Source organism: Dermacentor albipictus, chromosome 2 (genome assembly GCF_038994185.2).
Source record: "Dermacentor albipictus isolate Rhodes 1998 colony chromosome 2, USDA_Dalb.pri_finalv2, whole genome shotgun sequence".
Classification (NCBI taxonomy): domain Eukaryota; kingdom Metazoa; phylum Arthropoda; class Arachnida; order Ixodida; family Ixodidae; genus Dermacentor; species Dermacentor albipictus.
In genome coordinates, this window is record NC_091822.1 from 92,215,697 (window position 1) to 92,232,554 (window position 16,858).

The 16,858-nt window shown below is 45.7% G+C and overlaps 1 protein-coding gene and 1 long non-coding RNA gene across 4 annotated transcripts in view; one reads left to right on the plus strand and one right to left on the minus strand.

Moving 5' to 3' along the window:
- Positions 1-16,858, plus strand: part of LOC135902762 (neprilysin-3-like) — a 186,143-nt gene that overhangs the window by 61,953 nt on the left and 107,332 nt on the right. The window lies entirely within an intron of this gene.
- LOC139055472 (uncharacterized) lies at positions 13,307-16,621 on the minus strand. Its single transcript, XR_011511782.1, has 2 exons — positions 16,507-16,621; positions 13,307-13,477 (listed from the first exon to the last, which is right to left on the minus strand). It is a non-coding gene; the product is annotated as an uncharacterized lncRNA (long non-coding RNA).

The following is a 16,858-nucleotide window of genomic DNA, read 5'->3' on the forward strand; positions in this document are numbered from 1 at the left end:
GCCGCCAAACTTGTGCTAAATGTAGTGCCCAAGAACACACCTCTGAAGCTTGTGAGAACGCTTTCCACTGTGTAAACTGTGACGGGGATCACGCCGCGTACTCGCGGTCGTGCCCCTCATGGAAGAAGGAAAACGAAATTGTAACGATCAAAGTAAAAGAGAATATATCATTCAAAGAGGCACGCAGGCGGGTTTCATACCTGCCCAAGAAAAGTTTTGCCGATGTGACGCGTCAGGGGGCAGCGACACAACGGCCACCGGCGGCTGTCCGACCCACAGCCAGCGAGTCGGCAGTCACGCCATCTACCCCCGCGGCGGTTGCAGCTAGCCCTGCTCCGTCAACCCACCAGACGGGGCCACCGACCCTGAAGGTGGGCGCAGCTGAGGCTGCCCCAACCTATGCGGCCCCTTCCAGCGCTGGCAACAGCCAGCGCAGCCAAATCCCCCATGAAGCCCCATCGACCTCCGGGCTGGTGGGTGCAGGGGTCTTGTCCTCCAAGGCAGGGCCCTCGCTGGTAAATTCTCGCTCGCAAGAGCACGTGTCCGGCGCCTCACAAGAGGCGATGGACACTACAACTATCCTCAAGGCACACCCAGCGCCTAAAGAGCGGCGAGGCTCCCTCGAACGCTCCAGAAAGAGTAGAACGCCCGTTACAGGGCCTCGAAAGAGCTCTGTAACTTAAGGCATCACCTCCGTTTCCATACACACAGCACTTATTTACCTTCAAAATGGCGATACAAATTATTCAATGGAGCGTCAGAGGTCTCTTTAGGAACCTTGATGACGTGCAAGAGCTTATACAAAAACACAATCCAGAAGTGCTGTGTCTACAGGAAACACATTTAAACCCACAACTCACAAACTTTCTCCGACAGTATGTCAAGTTCCGCAAAGATCGCGATGATGCTGTCGTACCATCAGGCGGTGTTGCCATGTGTATTCATAAAAGTATTTCCTGTCAGCGTTTACAGCTACACACCCCCCTTGAGGCAGTGGCGGTTCGAACTGTTTTCCTAAACAAACTCATCACCATTAGCTCTCTTTACGTGCCCCCATACTACAAGTTAACGAAACACGAATTCCAATCCTTTATATCTCACTTGCCAGAACCTTATGTTCTTCTTGGCGATTTCAATGCGCACAGCTCCCTGTGGGGCGACTCTCGTATAGACGCGCGAGGACGTCTTGTTGAGCAGTTCCTTTTTTCTTCAGGTGCGTGCTTGCTGAATAAGAAGAAACCCACTTATTACTGTCTTGCAAACAATACCTTTTCTTCAATTGATCTGAGCATAGTTTCCCTGTCTATACTGCCCGAACTCGAATGGGAAGTTACAAATAATCCCTACGGAAGCGACCACTTCCCCATACTATTAAGAACACTTAAAGAAAATGAATATCTACCACAGGCTCCTAGGTGGAAGATTGACACAGCAGCCTGGGAGGAATTGCGAAATTTAACTAGTATATCATGGGATGACATGTGTTCTTTAGAAATCGATGCTGCTGTGGAATACTTCACAGCCTTCATAATGGATGCCGCATGTAAATGCATACGTGAGGTAAGTGGCTCGGCATACAAACGGCATGTCCCGTGGTGGAACGATGAATGTAGAGTCGCACGTAGGAATCAAAACAAGGCGTGGGGGTTGCTACGTGCTTCGCCCACTGCAGAGAATCTTGTTAACTTCAAGAAAGTTAAGTCTCAAGGCAGGAGAACCCGCCGACAGGCCAGAAGAGAGAATCGGCAGAAGTTTTTATCTGGTATCAACTCCTATACAGATGAGGCCAAAGTCTGGAACAAGGGTTAATAGGATAAAAGGGCGACAAACATATTCACTTCCTTTGGTGAAAACACAAGGTGAAACACTGAAAGATCAGGCAGACACACTTGGAGAACACTTTGAGAGCGTGTCGAGTTCAAACCACTATTTTCTATCATTTTTGAAATACAAACGAATAGAAGAATGTAAGCCAATAGTACAAAAATCCAGACAGAATGAACCTTATAACCGGCCGTTCAGTATTGCAGAGTTGAGAGCTGCTTATCGAACGAAGTTGAGAGCTGCTTATCGAAGTTTTTATCGAACATCAACTCGTTTACAGATGAGGCGAAAGTCTGGAACCGCGTAAATAGAATTAGAGGCAGACAAACATATTCACCCCCCCTGGTAAACACACAGGGTGATACGCTGCAACATCAGGCAGACTCACTTGGCGAGCACATTGAGAGTGTATCAAGTTCAAAACATTATTCGAAATCCTTCCTAAAGTATAAACAAATAGAAGAATGTAAGCCACTCAAAAGAAAATGTCTACAGAATGAATCGTACAACTGCCCTTTCTGTATTGCCGAGTTCAGAGCTGCCTTGAGCTCATGCAAGAGCTCTGCACCGGGATCAGACAGAATCATGTATGAAATGATCAAAAACCTACCCAGTGATACCCAAGTTACACTACTCACACTTTTCAACACCATTTGGGCTGCAGGATACCTCCCAACTGCATGGAAAGAAGCCATTGTGGTTCCTGTTTTAAAACAAGGCAAAGGTCCTTCCTTAGTGGCAAGTTACCGCCCGATCGCCCTCACGAGTTGCCTTTGTAAGGTATTTGAAAAAATGATTAATCGGCGACTCATCCATTTCATTGAAATGAGCAAAATGCTTCATCCGTATCAGTGCGGCTTCCGAGAAGGGCGGTCCACAACCGATCATCTCGTACGTGTTGAAGGAAATATCCGGGACGCATTTATACATAAACAGTTCTTCCTATCGATATTTCTCGATATGGAGAAGGCGTACGATACGACCTGGCGCTACGGAATCTTCAGAGATTTGTTAGAAATGGGCATTCATGGTAATATGCTAAAAGTAATAAAATCTACTTGTCCAATCGTATTTTCCGGGTGAAAGTAGGCAATGTGCTGTCACGTCCTTTTGCACAAGAAACCAGTGTACCCAAGGGTGGCGTGCTCAGTTGCACACTCTTTATTGTTAAGATGAACACGCTTCGTGCTTCATTACCACCCGCCATCTTTTACTCTGTCTACGTGGATGACATTCAAATAGCTTTCAAATCCTGTAACCTCGCAGTCTGCGAGAGACAGGTACAGCATGGTTTGAACAAGGCGTCAGGGTGGGCAGAGAAAAATGGATTCAAAATCAATCCTCACAAGAGTTCTTGTGCTTTGTTTACAAGGAAGAAAGGCCTGGTTCCAGATGCCTCCTTAGAAGTGTGTGGACAACATATACCTGTAAACAAAGAACACAAATTTCTAGGTGTCATACTTGACTACCGACTCACTTTCGTCCCCCACATTAAACATATTAAAAAATGTATCGAAACGCTGAACACAATGAAACTTCTATCCCAGACTACGTGGGGTAGTGACAGGAAGTGTTTATTGAAACTCTATAAAAGCCTCATTCGATCACGATTAGACTATGGTGCTGTGATTTATCACTCTGCCGCCCCGAGCGCACTAAAGATGCTAGACCCTGTCCATCATCTAGGAATCCGACTGGCCACAGGCGCTTTCAGAACAAGTCCCATACAAAGTTTATATGCAGAATCAATTGAGTGGTCACTTCATCTTCAGAGAACATACATCAGCCAAACATATTTTCTGAAAGTCCACTGAATCCTCAACATCCCTGTTTTAATACCATTAATGACATGACATATGCTACACTCTTTCGCAATCGTCCTTCCGTAAGACAGCCTTTCTCGCTGCGTGTGAGGTAGCTTAGTGAAGAAATGCACGTTCCACTCCTCGAGCTTCCCCTAATGCATCCAGCCAAGCTACTGCCTCCGTGGGAGTGGCAGCTCATACAATGTGATATACCTTTCATGCAAGTTACAAAACACGCTCCAGAGACTGCAATCCTTATGCATTTCCGGGAACTCCAGCACAAATACTCCTGCACGGAGTTCTACACAGACGCATCGAAGTCACACGACGGGGTGTCCTATGCAGCCGTCGGTCCATCCTTCTCGGAATCCGGCGTACTGCATCCGGAAACTAGTATCTTTACGGCTGAGGCCTACGCACTGCTGTCGGCCGTAATGCATATAAATAAATCACAACTCCAGAAATCAGTTATATATACGGACTCCCTCAGTGTTGTGAAGGCCTTGATGTCATTTTCTAAGCACAAAAACCCAGTCTTCAACGAACTCTATTCCGTCCTATGTAAAACGTATATATGTAACCAGCATGTCATCATATGCTGGGTGCCCGGTCATAGGGCCATCGAAGGCAATGTTCTTGCGGACCAGATGGCCACATCAATTGCATCGTATTCTGTAAATCCTACCGCAGCAGTCCCTGTCACAGATCTGAGGCCCTACTTGCGCAGAAAACTGGGGAACTACTGGCAACGCTCGTGGGACATGGAAACAAACAATAAACTGCTTGTAATCAAGCCACAATTAGGTTTCTGGCCTCCCGTAACAAAATCTCGCCGGACAGATGTCCTATTCTGCCGTCTAAGAATAGGACACACTTTCGGCACACATAACTTTTTACTCACGGGAAACGAGCCTCCAACCTGTGGTAGATGCGGGGAGAGGCTGACCGTCCTCCACGTCCTACTGAAGTGTCGGAAAGTCGAATCTGAACGAAAGAAACATTTTCCCGTAGCATACCGCCAGCACATCCCCCTTCATCCAGTAATGTTACTAGGCCCAGAACCGCTGTTTGACTCCAGCGCAGTCCTGGGCTTCCTGAAAGATGTTGTACTACATGTTATTAGCCCCACACACTCGCAGCGTCTCCTCTGTTTAGAGGAGTCCGCTGTGATATCTGTTTCATATAGCACATGCCTCTAGGCCCTTGCGTTTCAAGGGCTCTGGCGAGGCAGTAGTGCTCTTAGACAATTTTATTCTCTCGCATATTTCATATAATGCATCATTCTTTTTAATGTATTTTAGTGATCATAGTACATGTCTTTAATCATTGCCATAATTTTATTACGGGTAATTTTTATGCAATTTACACAAACTCTTTTAGGCCCTTCTACAGCCAAGTCACATTAAATTCACAGAGCCCATCAGACCACGACATATTCATTACCACTAACATGGCGCTCTTTGGCCATACCTGGCCCTTGCGCCATTAAACCTCAAACATCATCAATCTTAAAGATATTGAGTCCACCTCGCGGCCTGATCACAATCTTGATGTCATCTCGAGGAAGTGAGGGCATTCGTCCCGCTCGTATAACTTAGGATTTTAGCGCAGCACCGGCTGATTTGCCACGGCGCCCTCCCGGCTGGGGCGATGACGCATTAGTGTCAGCCGTGCGCGTTTTGGCGCTAACTCTTCAGGCCCCCGCAGACTGCCAGCCTTGATCTTGGGTAACCTCTCCCGGGGAGATATCCTCCCCCGCCACTTGATATTCCATCTTGGGTATGAAGCGTACCCCGCTTTCGAAGGGCCAGTACGTGGCGGGCAGATGCTTCAGGAGGCGAAAAGCTCGGTCTCAAAGCTCGGGCACGGGCAGGAGCCTCGTGGCCGTGGCGCGAGGCGCGTGGCCTCGGGGAGCAAAGCTTGGCAATCCTCCGTAGGCTTAGCTTGGCGGCCGCCGCCTTGCTGCTGTCAAAGCGTGTAAATCTTTTAAAATGAACTCGCAGCGCTGCGGATGGTATCTCTGAATGCCGCTTTTCGAGCTGCGTTGAATGGTGCAGATGTTCTGGCGCTCCCAGGTTGCAGTCCGCAAGAAGTACAAGTTGAATCGGGAGCTCATGTGGAACAAGTCCGCTGAGTTGGCCCCCTTGCGGTGGTCCGCCTGCCTGGACTGTCACTGAAATTAATATGTCGTCAAAACGAAACTGCATGGCACAGCAGATTCGTATACATTTTAGAACATACTCTCGTGGCTCCAAATAAGCGCAGAAAGAACAATATAGCGTTGTAAATAAAGTTCGATTCAGTGGCTAAAAGAACGTTCTACATTCACCGCCTTGGATGTGTGTGGCCCTAGCTAACACAGCCAGGGCTAATCGTAACCTCGAGTACCCAAGGAAATAGACAGGAAGGAAAAAGCCCAGCAGCGTAAGGCCGATTAAAGAAGCACATGTGTAATGCCGTAAACCTGTGTTGGCCTCTGCGCCAGGTTCTCATTTATCGCACTTCAATTCCGCTGCATTTTATTATTTCTTCATTTCACTCAAGCGCAACAATAGCTTATATTGGACTTCCTATGACAATATTTTATCGCCTACTTTGTACACCCAATATTTTCAAAGATTTGAAAATAGTCATAACATGGCCCACTTTAATTGTTGCAAAATTTTACATGTAAGAATGCGCTCATTCAACACACATGTCATCGGTGTCCATGTGAAGCGTACATTTATTGAAGCGGTTGAATAAATGATGTACAACTAACAACGATGTGTACGATTTAGTTTACTTTCACCCTGTGAAACGTGTAATTTGATGCAATCAATATGCTCTTTGACGCATCAAAGATTGCAACTTCAATATCTCTTGAACTGCAGTGTCGCAGGCCCATTCTTGCGAATTAGCCAGAAATTGGCACATGAAAACAGTAAAGTCTCGAAAGATCAATATAGAAGAGAAGCCGCTCAATATATTCCGGTATTCTCTGAAGAGGATGGTGTACTTTAGAAATGCATTTCAGCAAATAGAACTAGTTCATATTTTAGAAACTAACTAAAAGGCGAGCCCAACAAGTGCATCCGCCCGGAGTGGAAAGCGAATTATTTTCTTTGTAGCGCAAAGAAAACCATAATGGTGCTACTTTTCTGTGGGGCATATAGTGTTCATGTTGTAACGTGGTAGTCATGGTGAAGAAAGGAGCGAAACTGTGAGGAACGAATCTAGCATTTTATTGGGCGAACCTGTGCCATCATAAACAGGCTACACTCAAAAAACGATAGCCGCGAGCACAGTAGGTGATCATCAAAAGTATGATCTGCTGGACAAGCGCGTCGGCTTTTATACATGAGTCATTGAAGTTCCCAGAGTAATCGCTGGCGCCTACGTGTCTTACTGAAAGCTCAGCACAAATCGCTTCGCACATGAAGTCAGATTACCCAAGCTTCGGTGACAACAGATAGCAGATAGAACTATCAATAACATTCGTGAAACTTCCCATACATGCAGGCCCGTCCAGGACTGAGCGATCGCATTTGTTGAACGGTGAAAAGCGGTCACATGAAATAGAGAAACAAGTACACGTGTCAATGACGCCCATCTCGAAAAGCATCGTCCCTACGCTACAAACAGGAGCGCCAGAAAGAAATGGATGTCCATTATAAAAAAGCAATAAACAACAAATACATCAAGTACAAAGGAACAAAGTAAAAAAAAGCAAAGTCCAGCCTCAAAGTTTTTAGCGCTTGTAGAACGGCTTAAATCGCACAGCATGGATTATTTAGGGTCGTGAGCCGCGCCGCTGTGATAGCGCAATGCCGTGAGGCACGACCTCATGATCGAGTGCGCGAATGCGTCGGATGATCTTGTGGGGTACGAAACAGCGGCGTAAGAGCTTCTCACTGAGTCCTCGTCGGCGTATCGGAATCCGAACCTAAGCATGGTCGCCAGCTCTTATTCCACGTACTGTCGTCGAAGATTATAGCGCAAGCTCTCTGTCCTGAACTGATGCGCAGGCGGGTGAGCTGTCGGGATTCTTCGGCGTGCTGGAGATAGGCAGCGACATCGACATTCTCTTCGTCAGTGACACGCTACAGCATGGCATCGCGAGTCGCTGTCGGGCACTTTCCATAAACAAGCTTGAATGGCGTTTTTACGGTTGTTTCTTGTAGTGCCATGTTATAAAAGAAGGTTACGTTTGGTAGGACGGCAGCCCATGTCTTGTGCTCCACGTCGACGTACATTGCTAGTATGTCGGCGAGTGTCTTGTTCCACTGACCATTCGTCAGCGCGTGGTAGGCATCTGTGTTTCTGCGCCTTGTCTGGCTGTATTGCAGAGTGGTTGGGTGAGCTCTGCTGTAGAGGCAGCTCCTCTGTCGGTGATGAGGACGTCGCCATGTCTAAGGAGAATGTTCTCGATGAAGAATTTAGCGACTTCAGCCGCACTACCTTTAGGCAGAGCTTCGTTTTGGTGTACCAGGTGGGCATTTAGCAGCCATGACGATCAACTTGTCTCCATATGTTGACGTCAGAAAGGGTCCCAGTAAATGTATCCCAATCTGCTGAAATTGTCTGCAAGGAGGCTCGATCGGCTGTAGTAATCCCGCTCGCGTTGTCGGTGGTGTTTTGCATCGCTGACAGTCTCGGCATCTCTTGAAGTAACGGGTGGCGTCGACGCTGAGGCGTAGCCAGTAATACCTTTCCTCTATCATCGACAGCGTCCAGGAGAATCCGACGTGCCCAGCGGTCTGCTCGTCAAGTAGGGTGTGCAGTACTTCTGAACGCGGTGCTGAGGGAACAGCAAGGAGGTGGTGGGCGCGGACTGGTGAGAACTTGCTCTTTACGCGTAGGTTAATAATAATATTTGGGGTTTTACGTGCCAAAACCACTTTCTGATTATGAGGCACGCCGTAGTGGAGGACTCCGGAAATTTCGACCACCTGGGGTTCTTTAACATGCACCTAAATCTAAGCACACAGGTATTTTCGCATTTCGTCTCCATCGAAATGCGGCCGCCGTGGCCGGGATTCGATCCCGCGACCTTGTGCTCAGCAGCCCAACACCATAGCCACAGAGGAACCACGGCGGGTCTTACGCGTAGGTTATTTTGAAGCGGAAACGAAGACAACTCTCGCTTAAATGCCCCAGAGACAGCGTCGGTGTTCCCTTCTCAATAGTCGAGGAGGTATTTAGCTTGGATGGTAGACTTGCAGAAAGTGCTGAAAAACGTTACTGGGCCACGCAAAATGTGGCACACAAATAAACCTACGCTGTCCAGCAGGTGCGAGTTGTCAGTGCCTGAGTGATCGGCGCCAGCCCTCTCTTATTCCTCTGCGATCGGGGCAGCCTGCGACTATACAGAAAAAAATCAGTTTTGTTCGGCACAATAATGCATCTTTAACGCGTACACTTCACCTTGGCGCGATGAGGTTTCGCGGTTTTGTGACGGCGCGTGACAGGCAGGTGAAGTGCGTTCTGCCCGAACACTTTCGACCAATAGCCGAGGGCTTATGGCGAAAAGGCGTTGAATCAGAAATAACAATTTTTATTTTGTTCGGTCTAATCATGCACAAGCAGTGTGTACGCGTCATATCAGGTGGGGAGCTATCGCGGTTTTCGTGACGTGACGTGACAGACAGGCGATGTGGGGGTAGTTCAAAAAAATGTTTGACCAATCGCGGAGCGCTGAGTGTATAATTGAAATAGAAAAGTGTGGAATAACTTTGCGATATAGCGCCCTTGGTCTTGAAGTACACTCTAGGCACGCTGACTCCGTCGGTATTGCTTGGTCTGTCGGCTGCGTTATTGATTTCGACCGCAGGTCGATCACTGCGCCGTGATGTTTCAGGAAGTGCATGCCCAGAAGTACACCTCGCGAGCACTATTCGAGGACAGCAAACGTGGAAGGGTAGGTCTGGTCATGAACTTTATTCTTGCCACGATCATTCCCGTTGTCATTACCATGCGCCCTCCAGCTGTCCGATTTCGAAGGTTGTCCCATGCAGTCTAAAGTTTCTTCAATCTGGCGGCGAATAGTCCGCTGAAGACGGAGTAATCGGTTGCTCTGTCTAGAAGCGCGGTGACTTCATGGCCACCGAGTACTTCGAGGTCGGTGGTTTTTTGTCTTCCGTTGCATTTAGGTCATGGCGCCGGATCATGGCTGCGTCGCGTTGACCTGTGGCTAGTAGGTGGAATCGTCCGTTGTCTTTTGTCAGCGTATTCTTACCTTGTAGGCTTAGTCGGGATGGCGGCTTGTCGGTGCTGCGTGGTCGAAGTGTATCTTGAAGCGTTATCGTCGGCGCGGATTATCTTGGTCATTTCGACGTACCATACCTGTGTCGGTTGCTGCTTTTAGTTTTCCTGATAAGGGCTTACGGGCCGGCCCCAGGCTGAGCCAGTGTATGGCCGGCGCTGCGGTGACAGGTAGCGTCCTGAAACGGTGAACAGGACTGTCGTCGAGGCGTCCAATGAGTGGTGGCGAGGTAGTCGGTGATATCATGAGGGCTTTCACCTTGCTGCAGGCGCCCAGCATTCACGGCGAAGCCTCGTAGCTCCATTTCGCGGTAAGGGCACCGGTGGTATACGCGGCCTCCTTCTCTGCACTAGTAGCAGAGCGGAAGATGGTCGGGAGCATGCCAGATGTCTATTTTCCTGGGGACGCTGCAATGGGTGACGGGCGGGCATGCTAGGGGTGGCGGCGGGCGACGCACTTGCAGCGTTGCGGAGCCAAGCCCTTACAAAATTTTTTATACAAAGTCCATTGACAGTCCATAGACATTTGTCTAAGAAATCTATAGACTGTCTATAGTCATTTCTTTAGACTGGTCTATAGACAGTCTATAGATTTATGGCCGCACACTTTTTATAGACCGGTCTATAAAATGTCTGAGTTTATAGACTGTCTATAGACATTTCCTTAGACTAGTCTATAGACAGTCTATAGACTTATGGCCGCACACTTTTTATAGACTAGTCTATAAAAAGTCTGAGTCTATAGACTGTCTATACACTGTCTATAGACTGTATGTAGACTTATGGCCATACACTTTTTATAGACTAGTCTATAAAAAGTCTAAGTATATAGACTGTCTATAGACTGACTATAGACTTATGGCCATACACTTTTTATGGACTAGTCTATAAAAAGTCTGAGTCTAGAGTGTCTATGGATTAATTAATGAGAGCAGCATTCCGGGCAAGTTGGTAATCCATTGCTTAAATGATATTGCGCGACATAAAAAACGACACGGACGTGAAAGAAGACGACACACCAAGCGCAAACTTTCAACTAAGTTTATTGTGCCACTGCGTCATTTTATACATGGCATGCGCGTAAATCGCGCATGCGCTTACACGGAAATTAAGTGCGAAATCATGTAACATGGTTACGTGTCGTGTGATGCCGCGTCCAAGTAACGTAATTCTTTTTCTGTGAGAGCTAGAGACGGGAAGCTGACACACGCATCACCCAATTTCGCGATCATCTGTGCTTCAGATATCTCACGGATGAGCTGCGTGCTGCCACGGGAAACAATCGTACATTGATCCTCAAGAGGTTTGCACCCATGATCGCGACAGTGGATCGCCAAGAAACCGCCAGAGCCGTTTTTAACATTGTTGCTGTGCTCACGGAGCCGATCATTGAGGCAACGCCCAGTTTGTCCTATGTATTTCTTGCCACAAGAAAGCGGAAGGCTGTACACCACCCGGTGTACACACTCGACAAACTTTTTTCGGTGATGCTTTCTGCATTTATCGGAAGGGACGGCATTTGGATCCGTCAGCCTGCAAAGCCTGCCGAGCTTGTCGGGAGCAGAAAAAACAACTCTTACATTCGCTCTTTGGGCAATCTTTTTCAAGTTGTGGGAAATCCCGTGCATGTAAGGTATGACACTAACTTTAGGGCATGTGCCAGGAGGGGCATCGGCAACTGACTTTTGCGTACTGGATCGCGCTTCTCTTAAGATGCGTTCCGCGACAGACACTAGCACCACCCTGGGATATCCAGCCAATGACAACCGTAAAGTTTGCGCTTCTAAGCTTACGTCCACAACATGGCAGCAAGACTTGCTAAGGGAATTCTTGAAGCACAAACTGACAATGGCCCGCTTAACAAGCTTAGAATGTGCGGACGTATACGGCAGAAGTGGTTTGTTGGCTCGCGGCTCGTACGACCCACACGTGTGGCAGTCCTGAAAATTCAGGCGAAGATCAAGAAAACGAAGAGACCTATCTGCCGGCATCTCATGAGTAGTTTGAAGGGGGGCTAAGCACTTCTGAAACGTTTCTAACGCTTTCTTAGCTTCCAGAATGAAGGCATCAGAAGAGCAGTCAATGAAAATTAAAAAGTCATCAACGTATCTAAATGTTTTAAAAACTGCAGTGCCTTGCACTTGTAAAGAAATGTCATGGTCTAAACAGGATAAAAACAAGTCACTAAGAATGGGAGCAATGCAAGAGCCAATACAAACTCCGCTCTTCTGCAAAAAACATTGGTTATCCCAAGTGATAAAGGTGGAATTAAGATAAATCTGTAAAAGTTCTAAAAATTGACTGCAAGACATGCCGGCCTCATTCTGGAAGGAAACAGCACCATACTTATCTATACATTGCTCAACACAGGACAGTACGCTTCTATGCGGCAAGGAATAATAAAGATCCTTTACATCAATGGAAAACGCCTGAAGACCACGGTCAGAATGTGACTTCAAAAATTCAATCACAGATTCTGAGTTCTTTGCGATCCACTGTCGCGATCATGGGTGCAAACCTCTTGAGGATCAATGTACGACTGTTTCCCGTGGCAGCACGCAGCTCATCCGTGAGATATCTGAAGCACAGATGATCGCGAAATCGGGTGATGCGTGTGTCAGCTTCCCGTCTCTAGCTCTCACAGAAAAAGAATTACGTTACTTGGACGCGGCATCACACGACACGTAACCATGTTACATGATTTCGCACTTCATTTCCGTGTAAGCGCATGCGCGACTTACGTGCATGCCATGTATAAAATGACGCAGTGGCACAATAAACTTAGATGAAAGTTTGCGCTTGGTGTGTCGTCTTCTTTCACGTCCGTGTCGTTTTTTATGTCGCGCAATATCATTTAAGCAATGGATTAATTAAAATTCATGTTTGTAGACAGTTGTCTGCATAATGTCTATGGGCAGGTGTATAGGCTGACAGTTCTACTTTTGCAGACTGAAGTCTATGGAATGTCTACAGACAAATGTATATATACTATAGACATTCTATAGACTTCAGTCTACAAGAACAGAACTTTATAATCCAATACACTTTTTTCTATGACATTCTGCATACACTTGCCAACAAACATGCATTTTCATTAATTTATAGACACTCTAGACACAGACATTTTATAGACAAGTCTACAAAGAGTGTATAAGGCCATAACTCCATAGCGGCTATCTACAAGTTAGTTTACATTTTTCATTACATGCGGTAGCAAAACGTTTTGAATGTATTTCATTTCATTTTATAGATATGAAATGCATGGAATGCAGATATTATGCATGTGCACCTGTTCCTTTTCATCTGCACTTATGCATTACCGTTAGTAGATTAACAAAGCTCCTGAACCAGCTGTACTTTCATATATGTTGCATAAACAGAAAGAATTTATATAGTGCTGAATCATGCAGTGCAAAAAATAAAACAAATGCACCGGCAATACATTAACCGTTTTTATTGCTCGATATAATACATGAATTCCTTAAATTCTTGTCTTATGCTATTATGGAAACAGATTAAATATTTACACTACTCCTTGGCAAGCATGGTCGCCAGGCTGGCCTTGATCTTTGTGTCATTAGTCCCAAAGGTGCTGCAGGTGTATGCTGCGAATAAGTACATGCAGCAATATGAGGCAAAAATAACAGATGTGTATTCTTTGTGTGTTCATTAAGCAGCTGAATATATTTACTCAAACCATCTAAGTCAATACTTAATGCGGTTTAACTATGACTAATGGCTGCTTGTCAATACAAATCAGTACCTTTATGCAATGTTCTATTGCATGGTATGGGGAACAATTAAACAGTCACAACTGCTGCTCGTGTCAGCAACAGTATGTTCCCTTTTATGACAAGTTCATATATGATGCATTAATGTACTTATCCCAAATGGTCCCTATATTTATTGCGGAAACGTTACCCAGTTGGGCTGTCTGTACAGTTTTTTTGGCTGGTAGTTAAGTATGCCCGGGCAGAGGGATGTTTTCAGGAGACGTGACTGGAATATTCCCAGTGTCATGCCTAAGATTGTAATTTATTTTGCTTAGTACACATTAAAATGTATTTCTCATACTTTTAAATGAATGGGTCATTGGCCATAACTTCAACAGATGGCGGATGGGTTGATTGTATTGATATGGTACCTTAATTTCTTGCAGGTAATGAGGCCTCTTGGTCATGCTAACAGGTTTCCAAGTTAGGTATACCACATGAGCACCCGAAATACCACACGAGCACTTTGTGTCACGGCACGACAGATATGCATCTCCTAGGAAACAGAACTGATAGTATAGTTCGAATGAATTTTATCACAGTAAATTATTTAAGGTGCTTCGAAAGATGAAAATTTTTTCTAGGCTATCGAGGTTCAGCACGTTTAGTTAACGCAAAAAAAACGTATTGAGTAAGAAATGCCTTGTCAGTCTGCTTAACTTTCTTTTTTTTCAATAAATAGAACCAATTTCCTTCAATTTTTATGAAGTGAAAAGTTTTAAAAATATATTTAACACAGAGACTTTCTGGAAACTTTGACATGTAACAAGACAGCATACCTATGTGGCCAATTTAAAGTTTCCCGATCTTTTTCCAAGCCTTTCCTGGCTGTTTTCATGAAAATTTTCTGGCAATCTATGACGCCTGCAGCTTAAGTGCAATAAAAAATACTATGGTTTAATGCTTGCCAAGTAGTGCCAGTCCATAATATTTAGATAAAACGAATAACACGTCAGTCACTTAACATGTAGTATTAGATGCAACTGACTTGAATCACTTGTTTAATAAAGCTGACAAGGGCTTCGGCAAGTTCGTAAATGATGGCCACACGAGTACAGCACGGAAGACACAGAGACACGCGTAAAACAAATGCAACAATTTGAGGGAAAACTTATACAATGAGTTATTTTTACGGTTCAATAGTAGTTTTCTATATAATTTGCTCTCACCACTTATGCCTCTAGTTAACTTTGTTTACCTATGACTAAAGACTACATGGCAATATTAATCAGTACCATTATGATGTTTCGTTATATTATAGTATGATAAGCAGTTAGACAACCATAATGGTAGCCGGTGTTAGCAACGGTACACTTCGTTTCAAGACAGGTTCATGTGACACACAGTGTACTCATAAAAATGAAAGAAATGTGAGAATCCCAAACGATTCCTATAATAATAATTGTTGAAACAAAGATACCCTGCTGGACTGTGCACATTTTCAGGTGTTAAAGCAATGTGCCCGTGCCGATCGAACATGCTCAGCATACTGACTGCAGTTTTGAACAATCACGTTAACATTTACAATTTATTTCCGCTTAGAACAGTCTGCATTGTCTCTTTTCTCATACTTCGAGATGAATACATTTGCCACACTTTCAGTAGAATGCGCATGAATGGGGGCGTACTGATCAGGTCACTTATCAACTAAAACATGTTACGATCTCTTAGGTGTGTTAATAAGGGTAGAACAAATGCAATGTCCACTGAATTATTTGAATAATCTGTGCGTTATCTACTAAGAAAAGACCACCAAATTGATAATCTGGCTCTTTATTCTTTTGTACAGCGCATATACTATGCAGTCTGTCCAAGATGACGGCACTACATGCAACAGTAATGAAAACCGGAACACTTATTGCGCTCGACAAGGGCTTCATACCGTGCACGACTGGCACAATGCGAATCTGCGCCAGCAGCTGCCTAGAGGTTAAGAGCACGTAAACTGCATAACCCCGAAGCATCGAAAGGCGCTTAACGCTTTTCATATAGCTCGAAAGATGACTTCTGCTGCTAAACTGTTTAAAAAAGAGACAAAAAACAAATCTTCCAACTACCGTCAAACGCAATGCCTTCAGTCTGAAACGTGTAAAGGTGCTTCCCGGAGCGACTAATTTATTGTGCTCCAATTTTTTCGGCTAAGTTGCGAAGCTGCGAGTGACTGAGCTTATCGCAGCTTTCATGCTCGAAAAGCGTTTGTGGTTGCATATAAGTAGATTGGGTGAATCTAGAGATTTTCGCTTGACATTTCTTCAAGTCTCGTGTTTTGCTTGCTGTAACTTCCCAAAATTATTTAGATTGGTTGCCAGAAACCTTAAAAATACTGCTACCTTAAAAAAAATGCGAAAACGGCAGTGCACACACTGCTGATGCATGCCCCGCAAACACGGCCTTTCATCCGAGTACGTTAGCAGTTATTTAACTATACGTGTCTGTCAGAACATTCTTGATGCTAACACAATTTCGAGATATATACGTAAAGCGTGTCACGAGAAAATTCACTACACATGCGGCGCAGCATTCATCGCGGCCGGATCAAGCGCCACGAAATGAGATCTACCACACTGGCTGCCCAACATACACAATCCGCTTAGTGGTAGCTCAATATCAAGTTAATACATGGTGTAGCTTCCTTCTTTACGCACCTAAACTATTATGCGAAAATCAACAAGCCCGAGCGATCGCTCGCCGTAAAACATTCCGTATAGTAGAAGCGAGAACAAGAGCGCGTTATGAAACTATGTCAACGACAAACCGACACTATACCCGAGTCGCCTGCGCTACATGCAGCCGCTTCGCGCTACGAAATGCACTCACATAATCATGAGCTATTGACGCAAAACATCTTTGCTAAAGCTTACCGTTCAGTGTAGTTGACGTGTGATGCCACAAAGATGACACGCATACACAGACACCAACGCTCAGGCGGACACCGCACACCGGTACAACCGTATACGTGCCTGGCGCACTCGTTGACATGGCCCACCGCCGCGCATGCGCAGGAGCTCCGCGCGCGCGAGCGCGCGCGCTCGGAGGCGTGTGAGCGCCTTTTCCTCCTTCATTTTTTTTTTTTCGCACTCTCTCGGCGCGCCATGCGCGCCGGAACGGGTGGCTTATTCATCTTTATCACCATTATTCATCTTTTTTCGTGGACGAAGGAAATGCGCTGGCAGGTTATATGACAAACGCTGTGGGCTATCGTATGAGACTGGA